Here is a 26,494-nt window from a genome sequence, read left to right as displayed (position 1 = left end):
GTTTAGGTTATTATCAGTTTGGACATTAGCGGTATAATAGGTACAAACAAACTATTTAACATTTTTTTTGTCAGCCTTGATAAAGTCCCTTGTAGGACGAAACACGTGTCGGCTGAATTTGGATGAACCAGACAATCCTTCTTTCTATCGGATGAAGATAAATCCTTCCGCTTCTAAATCATCAGAGTGGATAGTTTCCACCCCTATAACCAATCTGTTGGACTTTGTATGAACATGTTAGGGGATGAACCACTCTTCTGTTGATTTGAACATACATCTGTCTAATTTCTGGTGAACTTTTTCATGTATGGATAGGTTATTTGTTATGGAACTTTAGTTGTATTGTTAAAATATTTTGGAAACAATAATTCTTTTGCTATATATTAAACTTAATGATTATGATTTATCAATCAAAATTTTCCTTTTTTTCAACTTTTTAATTATTATACATTTCACTGATACCACTTTTGCGGAAATTTATATTACGGTTTTCTTATACAATTCAGTGAGTCATGACCACTTGAACATTGCTAACAGAGTGATACTATTTTATGTGTGCTCCATTCTCACTTCTTTATAGATTTACCTTGCTGGTGCAAGTATTCTTGTTCCGACACACATGCTTGACAACAGGCATGTCTTGAATGTATGAGCACCTAAACCATACTCAGCATTATAGGAATGTGCTTTAGGGTTTCTGTTGTCTATTTCCTCCAATGAGAAAAAGAAAAATTTCCTTCTGGACCTGGAATGTGAGCTCCGAGGAGTGGCACCAGCCAACGTCGACTGCCAGGCCGTCATGAGCTTCAGAGACCGCTCTCTCAAAGCTTTCAGAGTCATGGCCCGGCAGTCGGAACACGACTTTGAGTCGTGGTCTTGGTCTAAACACCAGAGACATACCTTATCGGGGTCCGAATTGACATGGCATCTGGCAGGCTTGAACCCCGTCTTCCTAGATGTATTCTCACACAGACTGAAAAAAGTCTTCAACAAAAATGTCGAAAAAGGCCTGTCAAAAGCTTTATTCCAGGTCTGCACTTTAACTGGTGAGGAAGGAAACGAACTGACGTACGCACGCCTGGGTGGTGCCTTTATAGGTCACTGTGATGTCACAGATGGCCCTAAAAAGCCTTTACCTGTCCAAAAATCCATATCAACCAAAATCATAAAAAAACCATACCACCCAAAAACCCATAGCCACCCAAAACCCTAAAAAAACCTTGCCACCCAAAAACCCATACCCTCCCTAAAACTTAAAAAAACCCTTACCCCCAAAAACCCATACATACCCTAAACCCCCTTGCCACGCAAAAACCCATAACCCCATAAAAACAGATTACTACCCAAAAACCAATATCCACCCTAAACCCTAAAAATGTCCTTGCCACCCAAAAACCATGCCCATTCTAACCCCCAAAAATGTCCTAAACCCTCAAATTACCCTGCCACCCATAAACCCATACCCACTCTAAACCCTAAACATTTCCTTGCTACCCCAAAACCTATACCCACCCTAAAACCTAAAAAAACCCTTGCCACACAAAAACCCATTCCCACCCTCAACCCTAAAATAGAATCCTTGCCATCCAAAAACCCATTCACCCTAAACCCTAAAAATGCCCTTGCCACCCAAACACCCATACTCCCAAACCTTACATTTACCCTTTGACACCCAAAAACCCATCATACCGACCCTAAAAAATCACTTGTAAATGTTAGGGTAATTTTAGGGTTTAGGGTGGATATGGGTTTTTGGGTGACAAGGGAAGTTTTAGGATGGGTATGGGTTTTTGGGTGGCAACGGTAATTGTAGGGTTTAGGATGGGTATGGGTGTTTGGGTGGCAGGCATAGTTTTAGGGTTTAGGGTGGGTATGCTTTTTTGGGTGGCGAGGGTGGGTATGGGTGGCAAGGGATTTCTTTTTAGGGTGGGTAAGGGTTAAATATATATATATATATATCCGAAAGAAAGTCCCGAAATACTGAGGCTCGAAAAACGTGGTGGTCCGACCATGGATTCGGGAATGACCATAAAATAAATCAAAACATATTCTTTTAGCCACAAGAAAGTTCAGGACACTTCCAGTCAAATGTACAAAAGTTTTACTATCACACAGATTCTTCCTCCCTACGCGTTTCAGCCGTAGGCTTGTTCACAGATGATGTGCAACGTGGAGCCAGTGGTCAAAACACCAATATCATTGTACTCCACCCTTTTGACCAATTACTCATATACCCTATAGTCCTAATCATGTAAAAGTACACGGTCCACCTGTAATGTTTGCTGGAATGTATGTAAAATTGAGGTTCCCATACGAGAATAGTCAGCCAACTGGCAACTTAAACATGCTAATGAGACTGGCGTCGGTCATCAGGTGATAACAAGCTATGTTGTTTGTTCCATTAGAATTGCAAACAAAAGGTTGATAGGACATTCATGGTACTCTGCATTATTCCCATGCAGAACTTTGATCTGTGAAGCACAATTAGCGCCAAATGGATCCATAGGTATTGTCCTTCTAAAGCAGCGGGGGTGTTGCGCAACGTAATTGATCAGTCAGGTTCAGGTTGGGGGTGCTGTTCCACCCACCCGCCCACGCCCGAAGGGAGACCTCCTAGCACACCCATGGTCAGAGGCAAGTCGCAGTATGATCTGTAAAAGAAACAAGTATGATCTTTGTTGCAAATAACATTTGTTCAGCTGAAATGTGCTCCCATTTTCCTTTCCTTGTTTTAGGATCAGCAGAACATTATAAGGGCCCTTGGAAATAATTTCTGCAGGTTCTAGATGGTATGGTCATTTGGGTATTCCACCCATGCCTTAGCACCAGGGTTTTTGTCAGCTGAACAAGAACCTCTTTTTCCTTGTACTGTCAGAAGGGCAGTCCCCTTCCTCACCAATCCACCATTCACTGGACTTATGACAAGTTGGACAATCTTGTAAGCATGTAGGTCAAAACCTGCAGAATCTGGTGTGGCTGTGTAAGGAGCTGAAGCTCCAGGTTTTATTTCCCAGTACACAATGGTGTTGGTAGCCACATATGGCTGTACCAGGAGAGTTTCAGCATTTTGTAATGGTCTTGGTATTCAGAACCTGGAGGGCTTCAGTCAAATGCTCTCTCCAGTTTTTCAGAGTCCCATCTGATAATGTGTTAGTCCAGAACACCAGGGACACTCCTGTTATTCTCTGCTTTTGCCACCTGCTCCAATCTACATATTGTCCCTGGATAGTTACATGCAACACAATGTCTCCTTCCTGCACTGTCCACAAGTCTAAATCCTGTTGAATTATTTCTTTTGCCAAATCAAAAGCACACTGCTGCTCTTCCTCCAATTCAAACACATGTTTTTTTCTTGCCACTTTGTACCAAAGGCTTAAGATTTTACTCAGATGAGGGTCATGCTGTCTCCAAAAATAAAAATCAAACAATCCCATGAATCGCTGTGTCTCTGGCTTAGTGCGAGAAGTAGCAAACTCCAAAATATTTTCTTTTACCTGTAGCAACATCTCTCTATGTCCTGGCCACATTGTACTCTGCAAAAGCTCTGTGAATATACTGTTAACATCTTTAACTTCATGCTGGGTATAATCTTTTAAAGAATGCTTTTCAACTCCTGCCAAAATCTGTGGGCTACTCTGTATTTTGCATCTAAACATTGGCTGTGCACGAACTACGTTCTGCTCATGTAGCTCACACTGCCCCCCACCTTTTTTTACCTCCTCACTACTGAAATGTGAAAAATCAGATTTCTCTGCAATGGCATGGTAGATATCAGCCTTATCTTTTAATAACTTATTCTGACAAGACAGCATAGTCTCTAATTTCTGATTTTCATATTCTAACTGCTTACATCTCTCATGCATTTTTCTGTAAGCAGACAAAAGTATCCAAACTTTCCTGTCAAGAACAAAAGGGTCATCATTCCGTTCAAAAAGCACATTTTTCAAACATATAAGTACAGTTATTAATTCTGTTTTATCCAAGCACCCATCCCAAAATTTAGAAAGTCCTGATACACAAGAAAACACATTTGCCAAGACATCATTAGCCATTTTAATTTCACATGCATTTTCAGACATGGTTTGCGGTGCTTCCTTCAACTCTTTGAATAAAAACATATTTTCACTTTTAAATCGTACACTTTCAACTTCCAACCTCCCTTTAGACTGTCTGACTATGGCACAATGTTTTCTTTCACTAATGACCGAGCAGAAACCCTCATGCACTGACAAAAATCTCTGGAATGCGCTTCTTAGTCTAAAGAAGACATTTATTATGTCACTTCATAAGGTTCGTAAAAGAAGGTCAGCATGCTGAAAGCACACGTTTAAAAATGGTCACAGTAATGAAATGAAAACCTGTGCAAATGATTCTCCACTGCAATATACACAGCAAATATATGTATCTATATTACAATGGAAAGCAAATAATGAATTAAAAAATATGCATCACCATGAGGCAAGGGCACATCTGCTTCATTGCCCTCCTATCAGCATCAGATTGCCAGATCCCAGAATTGATCGAGGGGAGAAAGAGATCAATTATCCGCACAGGAAGGATGAACCCTCCCCCCCCCCCAGCGTCCTCGGCATGTCTGAGATCTGAATCACTCTCGGTCCCCGGGCCATCTGGTCTCAGCCTCTTATACTTTGAACAAACAAGAGAGGAAAGTTTGAGAACCTCCCTCTCACTGCAGAAGTTTATTATTCAATCAAATGCTGATTACTTTAGGCCAGCTTTGAAAAGAACATGTCAGGACTTGGCCACAAACCCAAAGTGCCCTGAATCAAAACAAAACCGTTCCCTGCCGTCCTAGCAAATTCTTATCAGCCTCAGCCCTTGGTGGGAAAAGAACACAAAAACAAGTAGAATAAAAACATGACAACGAAGAAAACTACTTGCAGCTTTTAATGTGGTGGTGGCTAATGCTAAAATAAAGTCAATATGCATAATGAAGCTGGTGGTCACTAATGTGACAGTGTGCTGCTAGGCTAAGTGCAACGTGGAGTCAGTGGTCAAAACACCAATATCATTACCCCACCTTAAACATGACCTTTCCCTAATATACATCTATATGTAAATATATATATATGTCACTTAATACTTACCTGTAAAACCTTTACAATGAATCTGCCTTTACCATTCATGCCTGTACAACGAAATTCCTTGTAATGGCATGCGTGGTAAAGGCATATTTGTTGTAAAAGCATGCAAGGTAATGTCACATGCGTGGCAATGGCATGCTGAGTTGAGCCTTTGTTGTAAAGGCTATTTATATATAGATATGTGTGTGTGTGTGTGTGTGTGTGTGTGTGAGTGTATGTTTACCTACTGGCAGTCATAACAGTTTAAAAAAATAATGTGTAATAATGTAGGAAGATTGAAGACACGAATAACTGCTTTTTAAATTCTTACTTTTGAGTTGAATATTTATGGTGATTTTCGTGGAGTCCTTCTTTACTTTTTTCTGTGCTGTTTTATTGTTTTATTGTTTTTTTGTTTGTGTTGTCAAAATACGGTCCAGGTACTACTGTAGTTAAGGAGAGAGGACTACGAATGTAAAAGCATAGTAAATAAAATGTTGCACCAATACAAAATGGTCACATCCACCTGCCGTGGCGGTGCTTCGTGGCATGCGCAGCTCCCCATCTCCATTTTCGCTTCAAACTCTGGCCACCAGCCAAAGGAAGTGGGCATTCCATAATGTGTGCAATTTCAAAAATCTTTTATTACAGTCGAACACAATGTGTAACATTGATGCCTTTCGGCTTCAAGAGCCTTTCTCAAGGTGTTCAAACCCCATCACTCAGTGATAGACATAAACAAAATACATCACAGGATGCACAAACAATCCATGCAAAACTTTGCAAACCAAAGAGTATAAATTCATCAAAAATGTTCATTAAAAACATTGGTTATCCAATCCATTGTATACAAACACCCTGTGCAAAATTGCAAGATTCAAAATGTTCAAAATCGTGATTCATAGACTTAAAAGTGTAGCCCTTCAATGTATTGAGAAGGGGCCACAATAATTGTAACAGCATCCCAAAGATAAATAGTGATACAGATTTTAAATGTTTCATCCTACCTGTTTTAATTAAGTCAAAGGTTATATCTGTAAAATATATTTTCAACCTAAAAGCAATAATGAGGGATGAATGATAGAATTCAAATGAGGTGGAGGGGAGGAGAAGAATAAAGGGAGGTAGGGACAAAGAGAGCCAGGTTATTTAGCCCCAGTGGCTATAAGATGTACCCCCCGTATACCTCATGAAATATCGAATAGAAAAATTAGAAAAATAGGAAGCTGAAGGGAGAAAATGAGAATATACAGAATGGAAAAAAATGAAGGTATGGAAAAGGAGAAAATGAAGATATGGGGAATTGAAGGAGTGCAACCCAGTGCGCAAAATGCTGTAATGTAATACATATCTTCCTGTGTCTGAAACAGGGAAAAAATCAATCCTACAATTCCCCACATAGAAACATTTCTTAACAACTAATATAATATATTCACTGTATCTCAAGAATTACATCATCAGACACAACTTTAATAAATAGGGGCATGGCTATTATCACAAACCAATTGTAACAATGCTCATTTCTCAAACAATCAGTAGCAACCAGTAGAGGTGAAGCGGAATATTGTATGTTTAGCCCGCATGAGACTTCAAGTTCCTCATCCTTATTTGGGCCCACAGGATGTCTAGCATGCAGATCCAAAATATATTTGGATTCCAGCTGTCTCAATTTGCTAGTTCTATTACCTCCTCTTATATTTCTAGCAACGCTATAGATCACAAAGAAGTTACATGTGACATGTTTTTGAGAGAAGTGTATGGCCATAGGGTAAGTCAGATCCAGGTTCTTGATTGCACATTGATGCCCTAAAATATGTTTTTTAGAGGAAAGATCGTACTACCTACACACATAAGGCCACATGGGCACTGTAATACATAAACGCAAAGATCTGAAGTACAGTTTTGAAATAGGTCTCTCTTCCTTTTCTGGCCATATGCGGTTGAATAAACATTTGTGTTAGAAATATATTTGCAAGTCTTGGATTGCCCACATTTATAGAATCCTCTGGAACTAGATAACCATGTCTTCTGATTTGTTCGTCTCGTATAATAACTATGTGTAAGTTTCCTCCTAATGATTGACTTCTTCTGCAGGTAATAGATGGTTTAGGGGGTAATTCAGGACCTAAAGTTACATCATTTTTTTTTTTTTAGACTCTCCCAATTTTTTTTCCCCATGACCCGTCTCATCTTATATGCTGAAGTGGTAAAAGTAGTAATGAGTCTTGGATAATTCTGTTTTGGGATTCTACCCTCATTAGGACGCAACAGTTGATTTCTTGAGATCATGCCACCTTCTTTTCTGAGGTACTCAGGGCCTTATTCGTGTAATCCCTCTTCCTGAAACTCTGTTTCATCTTTGTTTTCTGTTTAAGGAACTTAGTGTCAGTATTACGTGGTTTGTTAATCCTCAACATCTCCCCATAGGGGATACTAATTACTAAATTCCTTGGGTGATGACTCCTGTAGAGCAAAACACTGTTCTCTGCTGTCTCCTTATGGAATATTGTTGTATGGAGCCTACTATCCTCCACCCATAATGTGACATCCAAGAAATCAATTGCTGTAGTACTCATAAATGCAGTGAACCTTACAAGAAAGGGGTTATCATTCATGAAACACTGAGCTTTTTCTAGCGGGCCGTCCCAGAGTATGAATATGTCGTCAGTATACTATGCCTATATAGGGATATGCTGGGTATATTCCAGGTTGTTTTCCTCCCAGGCCACTTCCTCCTCACAGCAGTCCATTACAAGATTCACATAGCTGGGGCCGAAGAAAGTGCCCATTCGAGTCCGCATCTTCTGGTGATAGTACACCCCATCATGCAGAAATGTATTCTCCCTCGAGCAGTATTTGATCATACTGATAAGCATTTGGTAATGTTCATAGAAACTTACAGCCCTTGTTTTAAGAACATGTTCACATGCTGCAACTCCAACTTCATGGTCTTTGCAGGTATACCATGATGTCATGTCCATAGTGATCGTGACAAAGGGATCCATCCAGTCCATATCATGCACCTTTGTCAAAACAATCACTACTATCTCTGCAATGTGCTGGTATGGCTGCAACAAATGGAAACAAAAATAAATCAATATAAATTGCTGTATTCTCTAAGAATCCCTTATTTGAAGAAACAATTGGCCTACTCGGGAGATGCGTAATACTCTGATGGACATTGGGTAAGACATAAAATGCATGTATCCTGGGGTAATCCTTCAGGAACCCTTACTCATCAAACTACCAATCAATGAGGCCATCATGATAGTGACTTACTGAGTTCCTGTAAATTTCCAGGTTAATAACCTCATAATATTCAGATTGATTCAATTGTCTCATGATTTCCTGTTCATATGTACATCCATTATAACCACATTCCCACCCCCTAAGGATTTAATGACTATAGTGGAATCTGATTTTAGTGCTATTAGAGCCGCTTGCTAAGAGTTGGTAGAATTATCTGGTTCTCTCCTGGTGGCGTTCCTTAAGGTGATCAATTCCTTGATCATCAAATCATGAAAGTCATCCATTTTATCAAACAGTAAAGCTGGAATAATACAGGATTTAGTGTTGAACCCACTGGGTGTATTACTATCCATCTCCAATGTCCCAAATTATTTCTCTAACTCAACTGCAGAATCATCACATTCACCTTCCCTATACAGAGAGCCTACGTCTGGGGACTTTGCACTTCTTTGAGTTTGCTGGGGGCCAGAGCAACCCCTGCCCAGCTATAAGAATTTTATGAGGTCATGCGCTTCATCTTTGGGCAGTCCGACTCTGCTGGCACGCCTTCCGCTGAGTCGGAAGTGGCCCTCTCCGGGTTACACGCCTGCAGCTTCGGCTTTGGCTCTGAGGGGAACCCATGCATCCATTTGTGGATCCAAACCAGTGCTGGTTGTACCACTTCATCCTTACCCAGCGCCGGTTCCAACATAGATGCTCCCAAGGCTGCCCTAGCTTCTGGGTGGCACCACCCCCATCCGTATTGCCGACTCTGACAGGGAGCCAGATGGGCATGATACAATATCTACTCCAACACCAGCAGGAGCCTTACCCCCTATGTCGGGACCTGAGCTTTATTTTTATGGCCTGTCTTATTGTGAGGAAGGGAAAGGGTCTCTAGACCCTTTAAAATTCCAGCTCCAAGAATTGACAGAGGTGTTTCAGCTGGGGCTTTATCCTCTGAACCTCTGCTCCCCTTTAAGGAAGTCTTTACGGATGTCCTTCTGGGTACTTGGTCCAAACCAAGCACAGGGACTTTTGTGAACAGGACTATTGCATGCCGCCATCACCCTGCACCAGAGGACACAGGTTTCCTAACACAACTCCCCACCTCTGAGAGCTTGGTTATCCAAGCCTCCACTTCCCAGGGATTGTTCCCTTACACATTCCTGGAAAGGGAACCTAAGAGGCTGGACACATTTGGGAAGAAGATGTTCTTTTCTGTCAGCCTGGCATTGCGGTCTGTGAACAACCCATGCCTTTTGGGCCCTTATTTTACACACTGTGAGATATGGTTCCACAGGTGCTGCCACAAGTCCCAGGGGAGGCCTGGGCTGTACTTTCCCAAGCAGTTGCTGATGTTAGAGGTGCAGCAAAGTTCATGATCCAATAAAGACTGGACATGATCGACTCACTGGGCTGAGTGATTGCATCGACAGTGGCCCTTAGGCGCCATGCCTAATTGAGGATATCTGGCTTCTCGGGGGATGTCCCAGATAACCTTATGGACATGACTTTTGATAGCACCTGTCTCTTCAGAGAGAAAGCAGACTTGGCGCTCCAGCACTTCAAGCATTCTCGTGCTACGGCAAGGTCCTTGGGCCTTGTAGTGGCCCCTTGTCCACCTCATTCTGCTTTTCGACCCTTTTGTGGCTACCGAAGGGGTGCCCAACCGTGTCCATACCCCTCCAGACACCGTGCCGCGCATGCTGCCCAGCCTCTGCATTGCTGGGGATGTGAGATCCACCATCCTCATGGATCAGGGAGCCAATGGTCTGCCCAGCCCACTGCCTTCCCACCCCCAGCTGCTGCCTCCAAACCTTCCTAGTCTGACACTTCGCCAACAAGGACCAGGCAGAGGCAGGATCCGTCACCATCACCTGCTGGTCTGACAGTCCATCAAGTCAGACAGGTGGTTTTGCGGATTGTCCGAAGGGGCTACTCCCTCCCCTTCAAGACTACCCCCGCCATCCATGCCACCATCCTATGATCGGATGACGGAGGATCACTAGCCACTTCTCCAACTGGAATTTAAATCTCTCTTGGTCAAGGGAGCCATAGAAAGAGTCCCTGTGCCAGAAGTAGGTCATAGTTGTTATTACCACTACTTTCTGGTGCTCAAAAAGGACAAGGGCCTCTAACGTATCCTAGACCTCCGGGCCCTCATTCTCTTTCTCAAGAAGAAATAAAAAATGCTCACTCTGGCTCAGGTTTTATTTGCCCTGGACCCAGGAGACTGGATGGTAGCGCTAGACTTCCTTGACGCTTATTTTCATACCCCCATCCTACCTGCCTACAGATGTTCATTGTAGTTCACGGTGGTCCACGAGCACTTTCAGTACACCGTGCTCGCATTTGGCCTTATCAGCACCCCTCAGGTGTTCACTAAGATGATGACGGTGGTCACAGCTCATTTATGCAGGTCAGTGGGTTTCAGTCATCTCCCTACTTCGACGACTGGCTGTTGAAGATCGGCTCGACCCGGGCTGTTATCTCCTACATCCAGACTATTGCAATCTGCCTGTATTCACTGGGGTTCACTATAAATGTGCCAAAGGCACACCTCAATCAATCAATCGGATTTTGTAAAGCACGGCTACTCACCCGTGAGGGTCTCAAGGCGCCGACTTCCACTCAGAAGCTCCCTTCCATCAGAGCTGTTTTGGACACAGTGCAGTTTTGGGCTCATCCTCCTGAGCTGAAAGCCCAGGATATTCCTGGCAATGATACTGATGTTTCTACCTCTGCCCTGGATTTCGGTAACAATGACTGGGGCTGCTGGGCCTCATAGTCTCCTTCATCCTGCTATTGACACATTCCAGATGCCATATGCTGTCTCTGCAGTGAGGCCTGAAGTTCCAGTGGGCGCAGCATCAGGTGATTCTCTCCGACATGGTCCATATCTGCAGTGGTGGCTAACGAACTGTGATAGGGCCAGAGGCAGATCCCTCTCCCTTCCCCAACCAGATCTGACAGCAGTGACAGATACGTCACTTCTGGGATGGGGCGGCTACCTACGTGGAGGCGGCTATCAGAGCAGTCTGGTCTCCTGTTGAGTCCGGAATCCATATCAACCTGTTGGAGCTCCAGGCGATCAGACAGGCATTGAAAGCATTTCTTTCCTCTCTCAAAGGGAAGGTAGTGCAGGACAACACCACCGCCATGTGGTACTGCAACAAGCAGGGTGGAGTGGGCTCATGGACTCTTTGACAAAAGCTTCCACACCTCTGGACGTGGCTGGAACATCAGGGCATTTCCTTGATGATTAAAGTTTTGGAGGGTTCTCTGAACATCAGAGCGGATGAACTCAGCCAACAATGCTTAGTCGATCATGAATGGCGTCTCCATCCGGAGGTGGCACAATGTTTTTTTCAGCGGTGGGGACAGCCTTGGTTATATCTGTTCGGCTCCCCACAGAACGCACAATGCCAGCAGTATTGCATATTGGAGATTCTATAGCAGCAATCGCTCGGCGACGCTTTTCATCTCGAATGGAACTCAGGCCTCCTGTGCGCTTTTCTGCCCATACCACTTCTGCTCAGAGTTCTAGAGAAGATCAAGAATGACTGGGCCCAAGTAATTCTTGTAGCTCAGGACTGGGCACGAAGAGTTGTGAGGCTCTTCTGTCACAGCATCAGTGGAGGGTTCTCCACTGGAACCTGTCCAGTCTCCGCCTTCTTGCGTAGAGAATGAGCAGCGGCAATTGCCAGCTTTTGACCTTTCGCCCAAAGTCTGTAATGTGGCAGTTAGGCATCTCTCCACCAAAACGGTATAAGACAGTTTTTGAAAGAAATTTGTGAAATGATCCATGGACAAGCCTGTTGACCTCCTGTCTGCCCCTCTTTCAGAGGGTTTATACTTTTGTTGGCCCAGCAGGCCTCTGCTATGGGCACTCTGAGGTTACTTATCGGATATCTCTGCATTTTGTAGGTTGACTGATCAACCTTCCTTGTTTGAATCTCCAGTCTTAAATGGGCTTTTTAAAAGCCTTACTCAGATGTTTCCTCCATCTCCATTCATTATGCCACAGTGGGATTTGAATTTAGTTTTGACATTTCTGATGTGCGTTCCTTTCGAGCCTCTTCACAACTGTCCTCTCAGGCTTCTCACTTAGAAAACAGCCTTCCTTAGGGGCATTACATCTGCCCCCAGACTGCGTTGGCTGCAGGCATGTCATCTAAGCCACCCTACCTTTCCATCTACCCTGACAAAGTGGTGCTTCGCCCTAGAGCTTCCTTTCTGCCAAAAGTGGTGACGCCCTAGTTTTATTCACCCCTACATCCTTTTAAGGAAGAGGAGAGGCTCCACCACCTGGACCCAAAAAGAGCTTTGGCGTTCTACCTTGATAGTACAAAAGAGTTCTGGGTGGATGATCAACTATGTCGGTTATGTGGGTATGAAGAAAGGTCGGGCAGTGCAGAAGTGGACCATCTCCTGATGGATTGTACTCTGTATCAAAATCTGCTACGCACTGGCCAAGAAGCAACCACCTGAAGGTTTGCATGCTCATTCTACTAGAGTAACGGCTGCAACCAGTGCAGTGGCTTGTGGCGTTCCAGTCCTTGACATCTGTCAGGCAGCAATGTGGGCATCCTTGCACACATTCACCGAATACTACTGCCTGGACAGTCAGGTCCGTAGGGATGGGTACTTTGTTTGATCTTGGTAACGCCTTATCTGGTAGAGACATAGGGGGTCATTCTAAGTTTGGCGGGCGGCGGTCGCCGCCCGCCAAACTTACGCCGCCAAATGACCGCTCCCCGGTCAAAAGACCGAGGGGGCCATTCAGACTTTCCCGCTGGGCCAGCGGGCGCCCGCCGGCCCAGCGGGAAAGGCCCTGCAACACAGAAGCCGTCTCCGAATGGAGCCGGCGGTGTTGCAGGGGTGCGACGGGTGCAGTTGCACCCGTCGCCATTTTCACTGTCTGCTTTGCAGACAGTGAAAATCATGGTGGGGCCCTGTTAGGGGGCCCCTGCACTGCCCATGCCAGTGGCATGGGCAGTGCAGGGGCCCCCAGGGGCCCCACGACACCCGTTCCCGCCATCCTGTTCCTTGCAGTAAAAAACGCCAGAAACAGGCTGGCGGGAAGGGGATCGGAATCCCCATGGCGGCGCTGCTTGCAGCGCCACCATGGAGGATTCTCCCGGCCGGGGGAAATCCGGCGGGAAACCGCCGGACCTGGCTGGGCGACCGCGGCTGTACCGCCGCGGTCGGAATGCCAAATGAAGCACCGCCAGCGTGTTGGCGGTGCTTCCGTGGACATCCACCCTGGCGGTCTATGACCGCCAGGGTTGGAATGAGGGCCATATTCTAGTTGCAGATTCCTTACCGATGCACCCATCCTCCTCACTATGCAAACTGATTTCTAGGGAAATGGACTTTGGGCCTTAGTTTTGATGCACTTGTGTTCAGTATTCCTCATGGCCCTGCATTGCTGGCAGTGAAAGTCGTGAAAAGAAACTGATGTCAGTGCACCAGCGTGGCGCTTATATATGACTTGCGATGTCCTATCCGGAGCGGATGATGGTGGAAGCAGAGCCTATCGACAGCACCTAACAGCATGCAGGGGTACTGCTCAAGAAAAATCTCCGTATCCAGTCTGACACCTGGGGAAATTCAAAAAGTAAGGAATCTGCAACTAGATATGTCTCTACCAGATAAGACATTACCGAAGGTAAGCAACTTGTTCTTCAACCTCATATGGCCAGAAAAGGAAGCTAGGCCTATTTTAAATCGTACTTCAGATTTTTGCTTTTATATATGTTGGAAAATGGGTTATTGGTAGGGCAGGTAGGTACCTACACCTAGCAACAAGCCACTAACCTCCACATAGGTACAGTTAGGTCTCAGTAAATTAATCCCAGCTCAACCCTTGGTAGCTTGGCAACGAGCGTCAAGGCTTAACTTAGGAGACAAAGTGTAAAGCATTCAAATATCACAAAACAGTAATTAAATAAAACACAGGAAACAGTTTAAAAATCCAAAACCAATTTATAAAAATAGTTTATATTTCTATCTTTAAAATGACACAAAAACGATTAAAATCGGTTCAGGGGAACCGGAGATATGAATTTTTAAGGAATTATTACTTTTCTAGCGCTTAGAAACAAAAAGCGCCAATCGGGTCATCTGGTTGCACCTCGACTGGGGCAAAGTCAAACTTTCAGGCCGACCGCGATGGAGCCCTGCTCGGCTACAAGTCGCGGGAGGCCTCGGTTAAAAAGTTACCTTCTGACTTAGTCTTTATTTTGAAGTTTTTCTTCACCGGGACGAACCTGCCAGTTGAATCCGACCTCCTGGAGCCCTTGTCCGGATACGCGATGTGGGTTTCCTCGGTGGAGACTTTTACCTTCGGACTTAGTCGTTTTTTCGAGATGAAAATCCTTCGACCGGGGTAAACCTGGATCTTGATCCGACGTCCATGGAGTCCTTCTCGGATACGATGGCTGGGAGGTCCCGGTCAACTTTTTACGTTCGGACTTAGTCTCTTTTTTGGATGTTTTTCTTTACCAGGACGAACCACGAAGTCAGGCCGGGTCGCGGTTGAGGCAAGCCGGCTAGAATTTCCGCGGCGGGTCGGTCCCTCTCTGGAGCTTTTTTCCAAAAATTCTCAAATCTTTTCCAAACTTCTGGGGCTTCACCCAGATGTTCTTTTAAGGTTCTTTTGGGGTCCACAGCTCACCCCAAGGGTCCAGAAGTTCTGTGATGGTCCTTGGGGGGTGCAGACTTCAACTCCCAGAATGCACCTGGCGCAAACTCCTTTTTGGCCACTGGACAGTGGTCAGCTGGTCGCTTTCTTCAGGAGTTGGTGCAGGGGACTCTGGTTAGCAATTTTTCACCTGTAGCAAACAGGGAGTCCCTCCTTGAACCAGTTGAAGCCAAAGTCCTTCTTGTGGTGAAGCCCAAGTGTGCAGCTGGTGCAGTCCTTCTGAGTGCAGGTTCCAGGTGCAGGCCAGGGGTCCAGCAGGGCAGTCCTTCTTCTCCTTAAGTTCTTTCTTCTTGAAATTTGGTGGGGATCTGAGGCGTGGGTGCAGGTCTGCCAGTTTTATCCTTGCTCCTGGGTGAAAAGCAGGGGGGCCCTGGTTCTCCAATCAGGGACAGGGTCGTCCCCCTGTGATGACCACTTCCTGGGAAGTGTGGCAAAAATCCATCCCAGAAGGCAACAGTCTCTAAAAATCCAACATGGATGAATCTGATTTTTGGAGGTTACATCTGGCTGAGCCCACCCACTGGTGTGGCTAAAAATCATAAACACACCCCTCTCCTGCCCTCTCCTAATCTAATCAAGGGGGCACCTAATTGTCTGGGGTTGCAGGATGTGGGGGTGTTGCTGGGTGCTCCAGATGTCCTTCTCTGCCTTTGAAGACCAGTTTGGCAGCCCTCCCCCTTCCTGCCTCACCATCTGCTGAGGGGAGATTCTCTCCCCCAAGCACATTCCATTGTGTGAAGCCTGGCCACTTCACACCTCATCAAGGCAGCCTGGCAGAAGCTGCTGCAGGCTGGCCAATCAGAGCACAGCAGCAAAAACAATGCAGAGCTGAAATTGGCAACTTTTTAGGTAAAGTCTAAACTTTTTACCTGAACTAGTTATATTAAATCCAACAACTGGAAGTTGTAGGATTTATTACAACAATTAATTTGATACCAAATTCTTGGAATGCAACATTTAAGGAGACTTTAAAATTTAAAATAAAGTCTGCCCATTCTAGCCTATGAAGGCCATTTACTTCTATGAGGGAAAAACGAATTTGGCTGTTTTTACCTCACCAGGGCTTATAAATCTATTTTTATAAAGTCCCTGCTTATAGTTACAAGGCACCCAGCCCTAGGGGCACATAGGGCACACCTTAGGGGTGACTTATATGTAAAAATAAGGTAGTTTAAGACTTTGGAAGTACCTTTACTTCCAAAGTCGAATTTGCATATAACTTTAATTTAAAAGCAGCCAGCAAGGCAGGCTTGCTTTTAAAATGACACTGGGCACCTCAGCAGTGCACCTAGGTGTGCACCACCTATGCTGTGGTCCCTAAACCTACATGCCCTACCATATACTAGGGACTTATAGGTAGGTTAACTTAGCCAATTATAATTAGCCTAATTTGCATATCCATTTTACACAGAGCACAGGCCCTGGGACTGGTTAGCAGTACTCAGGGCACCATCAAAGTCAGGAAAACACCAGCAAAAAGAGGAAAATGGGGGCAAAAAGTTATGGGGCCTCTGCAATCAGCCCTGTTTTCTCACAATATTACAGTATCCATGTGACCTTATGTGTGTGAGTAGTAGATTTTTCCTCTAAAAAAACACATTTTTAGAGCATCAACATGCGATCAAGAACCTAGATCTGACTTACCCTGTGGCCAGACACTTCTCTCAAAAACATGGTCAGGATGTGTCCATATGTAACTTCTTTATGATCGATAGGGTGGCTAGAAATATGAGAGGGGTAGTAGAGCTAGAAAATTGAGACAACTGGAATCCAAATATATTTTGGATCTGCATACTAAACATCCTTCAGGTCTGAATAAGGATGATGAACTTAAAGTCCATGTGAACTATATATACAATATTCCTCTTCACCTCTACTGGTTGATAGTGATTTGTGGAGAAAGGAGGATTATTGTAATTGGTTTGTCATTATGGGCATGCTCTGTATTCATTTATGGTGTTTGATTATGTAAATCATGAGAAACTGTCAGTATATTATATTAGTTGTTAAGATATGTTTCTACTTGGGGACTTGTAAGGTTGATTATTTCCCCATTTCAGACACACAGGATGATATGTATTACAATATGGCATTTTGCCTACTGGGGCGCAATCACTTCTTTTTCCATATCCTAATTTTCTCCTTTTCCATACCTTCATTTTCTAATTCCGTATATTCTCATTTTCTCCTTTCTCCCTCTGGCTTCCTATTTTTCTTATTTTTCTATTCTATATTCACAAGGTATCCAGGGGTATATATTTTGCCCACTGGAGCTAAACCGGCTGGCTCTCTTTGTCCCTACCTCCTTCTATTCCTTTGCCTCTCCTCCACCTCATTTGAATTTTATAATTTATCTCTCATTATTCTTTTGGGTCGGAAATATATCATACAGATATAACCTTTGACTTCATTGAAACAGATGAGATGAAAAATGTAAAGTTCATATCAGTAGTTATCTTTGAGAGGCTGTTGTAATTATCGTGGCCCTTTCTCAATACAGTGAAGTTAGACTTTTATGTACGAGTCATGATTATGAACATTTTGAATCTTGCAATTTTGCACACAGTGTCTGTTTAAATTGGATTGGATACACAATGTTTTTAACAAACATTTTTTATGAATTTCTGTTGAATGTATTTCTACTCTTTGGTTTGCAAAGTTTTACATGGATTGCTTTTGCATCCTGTGGTATATTTTGTTTATGTCTATGACTGTGTGAGTATTTGCTTGTTGGGTGATTGGGCTTGAGAAAGGCTCTTGAAGCCAAAATTCGCCAGTGGTACGGAGTGTGTTCCACTACAATAAAAGATTTTTGCGTACATCGTGGAGTGCCCATTTTCTTTGGCTAGGGGATACACTTAGGTGCGAATTTATATATATATATATATTTTACCTGCTGTTGGTTGCCAGTAGCTAGTTAGTTATTCTAACTCACGCCCTAGCCATGCACTAATTACCACAGATATTACAGCACTCATGACAACGTTTATAACGTCAATAAAAATATTAATGAAACTAGTCAAAATATTGAAGAAAGAACTGGGCATGGCAGGGGCGTGAGTTATAGTTACTTGAAATAACTAACTATAACTGCTGAATTTCTATGGTTTTGTACGAGTAAACTTAAAATCTAACTATAACATCCCTGTAACCTTTGTTTTTTTCAGTGCATTTTATATATATATTTCTGATTGAGACATCTGCCTGTGGATTCCTCACCTTTTAAATATCCCCAGTGCACCAGCATTCCACAGCAACTTTTCTTTATAACTCTCCCACATCAATTAGTCATAATGCCCATGGCTCTGCATGCAGTGCCACATGACGTCATCAGAGTCATAAGAAGCCCTCCTAGGCCTACTGACGTCAGTTCCCTCGGGTCTGCATTCCTAATCTTTGGGTGGTCTTCCTGCGCAATACTATCAAGAGCAGTTCCTGCCATTGTTGCGGATGGCTCAGGTATCCTGGCTTTTTCCGGCACCGAAGAAGGTGACTCCTTTGCCAGTTGAAGTTCAGCAGGATTCAGCGATGCTAGTTGCACCCTCTCCAATGTCGGCTGGATCTGCACAGGCATCACATGATTCAACTCCAGTATTTCTAGCTTATTCGACACAGGGTCCACAGTGTCTGGTGCCATTGCTGACATCTCAGATGCCGGTACTGGCTTCTTCGACGCAGTTGTTCAAAGCTGTAATGTAGGTTTCGAAGGGAGCCACACAGACTTCTGGAAGAGGAGCCTTATTTTTTGGGGAGAAATAGGCCTTGATCTGGTGGTGGTAGATGTTTATTTGGATCCAGAGTTTGAGAGGCTGGAGGTAGCAAGTGGATTAGACACCTCCTGTTAAGGCATTAAGGCATTCTTCCTCCTGCTGTGACTTCTTAGCATTCAATGATTAGTAAGGCAGCTGGTATGTTGGAATTGCTGCTTAATTCAACTGAACTCAAGTCTAATTTGCTGACTGAAGTACTGCATTCTTCTGCCTTTATTACTGTTTAAAGAGGAATTGTCTGAGCCTATTTTGGAGATGTGGCAAAAATCAGTGTCATCCTCTTCAGTCTCTAGGCCCATTGCAAGGAGATATAAGCCTGCTCCGGGGATCCTGTTTTTATCCACTCATCTTTACCCGAGGGTTTGGTGGTGCAGGCTTTCTGATCTTCAAAATTAACTCCTGGGTCTTTTCCAACAACTCCTGTGGACAGAGAATGAAAGGAAATTGAACTGTCTGCAAAGAAAGTGTCTTCCTCTGGTAGTAGGGCTTTAAAGTCAACCAATTTTTGGGACAATACATTCATGCTCTGATGGAGTCAGCCAAAACAGTTATCTGGATGTTGCCTGAAGAAGTTCAGGGGCACTTTTCAGAGCTGCGGAGTGACAGTCAAGCAGCTGCTCTACACGTTATTCAGTTAGGGCTTGATACGTCTGATTTGGTGGTAAGAGCATTGGTATGTATGGCAAAGGGGTTCTGGGTTCTTGTGAGATGTGCAAACTACCCTGATGGCCTTGCCATTTGAGAGTTCGGGACGTTTTGGGGCCAAAGCTAATTCCTCTTTGCAGAGATTCAAGCACAGAGGGGCAATGGCAATATCTTTAGGCCTTTAAATGCCACATAGAGATTACAGGCAGTGTCAGAGGTTCTGGGGGTGTGGACAGAACTTCTACTTTTGTGGAAGGCAGATGAACAAGCAACAGCGGTCGTCCAATCCCCTCCACAGGAGTTATAGAGGGCGTGACAAAGGTAGACAATGAGGAGTCGCCCATCAGCCCTCCTCCTCCTCTTCCTCCCTGGCCAACATCACAGGAAAGCAGCCCTGGTTTCGCCATCTTGGAGCATGCTTTGTGAATGGGAGGACCGGTGTTGCATTTTCTACTACAGTGGAGATCCCTAACATTGCATCAGTGTGTTTTGAATATAGTAGAAAATGGATACGCCCTATGCTTTCATGAATTTCTCCCATCCTTTTCTCCCCAACAAGGTTTTTGTTCCGAAGAACATCTTTTACTCCAGCAGGAGGACCAATCTCTACTTCAAATTGGTGCAGTAGGCATGGTTCTAGAGCAGGAACAGGGTCAGGGATGCTATTCCTGGTAACTCCTGATTCCCAAAAAGGACGGTTGTTTATGCTGAGCTTAAACCGCAGGATTTTGAATTGGTTCCTCAAGCAGGAAAAGTTAAAAATACTCATCCTAGCAGAGGTGCTTCCTGCACTGGAAAAGGAAGACTGGATAATCTCAATTGATTTCCAGGATACATATTTTCACATCCCCATTCTGCAATTGTACAGAAAGTATCTCCGCTTCATGGTGGGATCTCAACATTACAAGTTGTGGTCCTTCCTATTGGTCTTACTTCTTCTCCTCGAGTCTTCACAAAGGTGATGGTGGTGGTTGCAGCACATCTCAGAAGGTGGGGAGTACCAGTATTCCCTTACCTAGACAATTGGCTGATCAAAATCAAGTCTCCAGGGTTGGTGTTGCATCACTTGCAGTTGACATCTCAGTTGTTCAACCAGGGCTTTTTTTATCAAAAGGGCCAAGTCCCACATACAGACCTCTCAGCACACCCTGTTCATAGGGGCAGGATTGGACAATATGGTGAATCGAACATTCAGGCTATGATTCTTATGTTTCAGAATGGAGCAATGGTTCCAGTCATGAAGGTCTTGTGCTTGCTAGGTCTGTTAGCCTACTGCATGCTGTTGGTCACCCATGCACGCTGGCACATGAGGGCCCTCTAGTGGTACCTCAGTAGGCAGTGGTTTCAACACAACAGGGACCTTAAAGAGTCGGTCAGGATCTCCAGAGACACTGCAGTGGATCTTCGATGGTGGGATGCGGCCAGCAATCTGTCTCAAGGGAAGCCGTTTTGCATTCCACGGATGCCACTACCCTAGGTTGCGGAGCTTATCTAGAGGATCTGGATATCAAAGGAATTTGGTCTCTAGAAGAAAGACTGTTTCAAAGGTCTTTGGTCTCCAGAAAATAAATAATGTTTCAATCTGTTGGAACTGCGGATGATACGACTGGCTCTCAAGTCCTTCCTATCTTCCATTTGCGGTCAGTCAGTGCAGGTCTTAACAGACAATACTACCGTAATGTGTTACATGAACAGGGAGGAGTAGGGTCATATTGTCTCTGCAGAGAGGCTCTGCGGCTCTGGTGCTGAGCTCAGGATCATTAAATTTGCATCATGACAAATGACTTGGCCAGAGTTCTGAATGTGAGTGCAGGCAGTCTCAGTCAGTATTTTCAGCCGATTATGAGTGGCACCTCCATCTGGAAGCAGTTCTCGTTTTTCAGTTATGGGGGACACCTCAGATAGACCTATTAGACACTAAAGAGAATGCACACTGCCCATTATTTGTGCAGCCTCCAGTGTCCAATGCAGGGAGCATTGGGGGGCACCCCGCTGTTTGACATGTTTCCCCCATCCCTTTGATACCTTGAGTTCAGGGGAACATTCGCCAAGACCGGGCCCAAGTCATATTAATAGCCACGGATTGGCCACGAAAGGTGTGGTACACAGACCTTCTTCACCACTCACTGTGTCCTCCGCTCCATCTTTCTCACAGGGCAGACCTCATCTTGCAGTTTCTACACCCCCACCTCTAGAGCCTGCACCTACATGTCTGGAGATTGAACAGGGCAACCCGAGGTCTTTCTCACGTCCCCCTGTTATGGTGGGTGTTATTTTATCAGCTAGTAGACACTCTACCAAATCCTTTTTTTCTGGCAAATGGGCTAGGTTTGTAAAGTGGCGAGAATAAAATTCTATTGACCCCTTATAAGCCCTTTTACGTTTTGCACATCCCTAGCACAGCAAGGTTGTCCAGTAGCAACTGTTAAGGAATATTTGCCCTTTCGGCTTTCCTTTGTTCACCCGATAAACCTTCTGCGTTTAAGTCCACTATAGTGTTAAGATTTATTAAGAGACTTACAAACAAATATCCTCGCACTTGTTTATTATGCCTCAGTGGGATCTTAATTTGGTACTAACTTTCCTCATGGACTCTCTGTTTGAACCCTTACATAGTTTTTCTTACTACTTACTTTCAAAATGATTTTTCTGGTCACCATAACGTCTGCTAAACGTGTTAGTGAGCTACAGATGTTAAGTGTGAAACCTCCCTTCCAACTTTCTCTGCAAATAAGTTGGTATTGAAAACCAGGGTTGCTTTCCTGCAAAGGGTGATTACTCCTTTCCACTTGGTCCAGTCTACCACCTTTCCTACTTTCTATCCACCTTCACATCTATGTAAGGAGGAGGAAAGACTTCATTAGTTGGACCCTGAAAGGTCTTTTAGCTTTTATATAGACAGGACACTTGATCTCCGACTGGATGATCAGCAGTTTGTTGGCTACATGGTCAAGATGTAAGGAAAAGACGTGCATAAAAGGACATTGTCCTGATGGATCATCCTGTGCATAAAGATCTTCTATGCTGTAGCTAACAAAGAATCTTGCAAAACAAAATATGCAAAGGGACTGTCCCTTCTCACTTCAGAGACTAAGCAATAGTGCTTTGCAAAAGTGTGGATGGAGGCCCAAGTTGCCGATTCCTCTAGCTAATGCAGAGGTAGAAGACTTAGCTCTAGTTGTACATACATACACAAATTCACTAATTTAAAGTTTGCAACAAGCTATTACACTTGTGATGTTGGTTTCACCAGTTGGCCTCGAAGGCACAAAAAAAATGGGTGGAAACTCATGTCAATATGCCAACGAGGGCTTTTTATGGCTCTGACAATTTTGCTTGAATGTGAATTTACCTTGAAAAAACAAAAGACAAGAGGACAAGAGGAAATTGGCAAAACAGGAACAGTTGGTTTAATGAAATACTTCGGCCCCAAGAACAAATACAGAAATGGGATCTGAGGACTGTCTCAAAGTACAATCGATTTGAGCAGTGTTTTATACATTTCTCTGAGCACCATAAAACTATTTTAGCGTTTAATTTTAGGTAAGGAATATTGGCCATTGCCTTGGAGTGGTAAATAAGGTCCTGATAACAAATGCAGGTGGGCTTCTACCTTGTGTGGACACAATGAGGGCCAGTGGATACATGTCCAGATGTCTGACATGAGGGGCACATAATCGCTGTTTGTTACTGTGTGTGCAGGATGCACAGATCTTGGTGCTCACCCCTCCCTCCACTGTGGTCATTAAGTTCAACACATACCGATGTTGCATCAACATGAGGAAGATTGCTATCAGTTCTTCCTTGATCAAATTAAGGCTGAGCTCAGTGCTGTTCATCATCTTGAGCTTTCCCACCTGGTTATATGCAACCAGCTGGCATTTGCTTTCATCTGCACGGTGAAGAAGGATATAGACCATCCAGCTGATGCTTGTGCAACACAGAACAGTTTGAATTCTTCTGGAATGTTCTTGTACTGACCCTATCCAAAATAATCAGCAGTTCTTTTTACTCGAGCTTGATGCAATAAAGTAGTCTTCTTCTTTAGCAGTTGTTACAACTCTGACCTTCTCCGGGAATTACTACGGTCAGAGTGTGCATGATGAAGAGGGAGTAGAGGCCACGCCATCTGGAATGAGCTGAATGTAGGCAAGCTCGCAGCATTGCCAGTAAGTGTCCATAAGCGTGGAGGTGCTCATTGCATGTCTGGAATATGCAGGTTTGCGCCACAGTTTTCATTTATTCCCAGTGGAATTGTCACCTTACCTCTGAAAAACAAGGAATACAGTAAACGTTTCTGTACAATTAGGACTTGTCCCTTCCCTTTTAACCAGATTTCCTAACTTGGGGTATCTATGCTGTTATTCAACCCTCCCCTATGAGACTCATTTCCCTTTGTATCATTGAGGTGGACGGCCCTACACTGGAACTCCATGTCTAGGGTCCATTTGTTATTAAAGAAGGCAGCCCCAGTTCCACTGAATGCCACCCTCAGACCACAGACAGGGGCAGGAGCGGATGTGTTTGTGCATTGGTTTGGTGGTTTTGTTACGTCTTTTTTGGAAAGTCTCGGTGCCAAACACAGTCCTCCCCTAAGGTGCCCTTTCTGCAAATCCTATCAAGCTCTGTTTGAATATTGCTAGACTTGGTGAAAAGGCACAGTGCTGTATGATGGTTCTCCTATTGGGTCAGATTCACTAATACTCTATGGGGTTCTACTCTGTTGGGTTGTATCTTGGCCTTAATCCTACATAGGTGTAGGTGGAGAAGGCATTTTGCTTTTTCAGAGGCTACCTCTTGGGACAAGTAAAGCCTCTCTGCGTCTACTGCATGCGATATCGGCAAACAGACTTACATGACCTGGTTGATGTTTTACAACCCATGGCGGCCATGTGCTGATATCATGTGTTGGGTAAGAGGTCACTGTGTAGTGCATGTGGAATCCTTCTGTTGGGGTTGATGTAATTATAAGAGACAAGGGAGAGGTCCCCATGCAAGCACTGTGACAATTTCTGGGTGGACTCCATTTGACTTGGCAGTTCCTTGGCAATGAATGGATGCGGCAACAACCATAAAAAACAGAGGGTTTACAAATGTGCAACAATACATAAATTATTGAACACTGCAGGTCCTTGGTGAATTCCAGGGGAGATGTCTGTAGTCCTCTACAGATGGGAGTTTCTTAATTTTGACAGTTCAAAAAGCTTGAGGTGCAGTTCATAGTTCTGGATCCTGTTGGGATTATTGATGTGGTATTGTCTGAGATAAAAGTTCACAGTGCAGTTCGGAGTTCTTGATCCTGTTAGGACTGTCGATGTGGTTGCTGAGAAGGTGACGGTCCTCTATAAAGGTGGGGCACTTGGAGGTTCAATTGCAGACCTGTTGGATAACAGCTAGGTTTGGTTTATTATTTTAGAAAGCATTGCATCCTTGCATATGTTGTTGCCAATCACTTCTTAGGTGGTCCTGTGCTTTTCTTTGGGGAGGTGTTTATTTCACACTTCATTCATGCAATATTAGTGAGGCACTGGAATCCGGCACCACTCGAGGTACTTATTCTGAAAAAGTGGGTCACTGTTCATGGCATATTTATTTTTATGGGTTGTTGGGCCTCCCCCATGTCAGTGCCTGGCTTGGAGTACAACAGTAAAGCATTTTTTACGGGATGATCTCGTAAGCAAGTGGGTGATTTTAGTTATTATCTAGCACTTGGTGGGCTTCGCCAGCCCTCCAGTCCTTTCCCTTCTGGTGTGTGCATGGGGGTGCCATCGGTGCGGGAGGTGTCTTTCGACATACACGTGTGCGAGGCAATGTATAAAGAGGAGGCGCGTCACAAGTGAACGTTGTTTGACAATTGCAATGTGCCCTGAGGTCAGGTGTATACCCATCTGGTCCTGGCTTCTGGCGTGCAACGGGACCCTCCCTAATGGTACCAGGTGTCTTGACTCTGCCCTTTTTTAGAGACTTCTGTTGGACTAGCTTTGGGATTTTTATTGGCCTTTGGGTGCTTTCCCTAGATCTTCACATGATCTGTAATCTCAATTGTCGTGAACCGGAGAGGATCAGCAAGTTTCTCTACGTGCATTTGATAATTGAGGTGTCTGAGATGGGGACTATTGCTGCCTCCAGATGGTGTGTGTAAGGGCTTGGCTGACTGCTACGCTTGATATGGGGTGAGCATTTTTCTCCACTCATTTTTGTTCAGAGCTGTGGTGGATCTTTTCAGATTACCTTTTCCCTGGCACACCCCTTCTTTCTTGGACAACATCTTTAAAACGTTGGGGGAAAAGAGGAGACAAAATATTGCTGCATGGAGAGTCTGGTGCAAGGCTTTGAATGTTGCCAAATGATATTAATGGACTGGGACGGCTTGTGGATTTGGTGAAACCCACCTGACTCGAAGCCATGTGATGCTTCACAATCTGTCAGACTTCATGCGTGTACTGTTGGGGTTCTGGGGCCTTCACTATCCCAGGCGTACTGGAAACCTGGCTCCTGACACTAGAGGACAGCTTTGTTTTGGAACTAAATAGGGTCATTCATTTGGCTGGAGGCCGCTAGCTTTCTGCTCTGTACTGATCCTTACTGTCCTCGGGTGAAGGGCACATTGCTCTGCTTTCTCGTTGGGCTTCCAGGGTGCGAACTCTCTCTCACCCTCCTTACTTCCTGTCTTTCCTCTAAATCCCACCTATGCTGCCTCCTTTGTTCTCAGCTATGCGCTGTTCTTTTTAGTTGGGACTTGTCCTTCAACTCGCTTTGTTGTTTCTTCAGCTACCTTAACAAACCCTGTGGCTCCCCTTCGTCATCAGATCCCAGAGAACTTTGACCCCTTTCCTCAAACCTGCTAGTTGTGTCACTGTCCAGAACCACTAAGAATCTCCCTATCACTTGAGTGTCTTCAACAGAACCAGTCAGAGTGCATGTTCTCCATGCCATGAGGGTTTCGATGGGCTAAACGCTACGGACGGGGGTTGAACTTCAGGGAGCTCTAGCGCTGGACTGGGGTAGCACTGGGATTGCCTGGGCCTGCTGGCCTGTTAAGCTGTTATGCCTAGACC

The sequence above is a fragment of the Pleurodeles waltl genome, chromosome 4_1 (genome assembly GCF_031143425.1).
Source record: "Pleurodeles waltl isolate 20211129_DDA chromosome 4_1, aPleWal1.hap1.20221129, whole genome shotgun sequence".
Taxonomy (NCBI): domain Eukaryota; kingdom Metazoa; phylum Chordata; class Amphibia; order Caudata; family Salamandridae; genus Pleurodeles; species Pleurodeles waltl.
Note: the sequence above shows the minus strand (reverse complement) of the source record.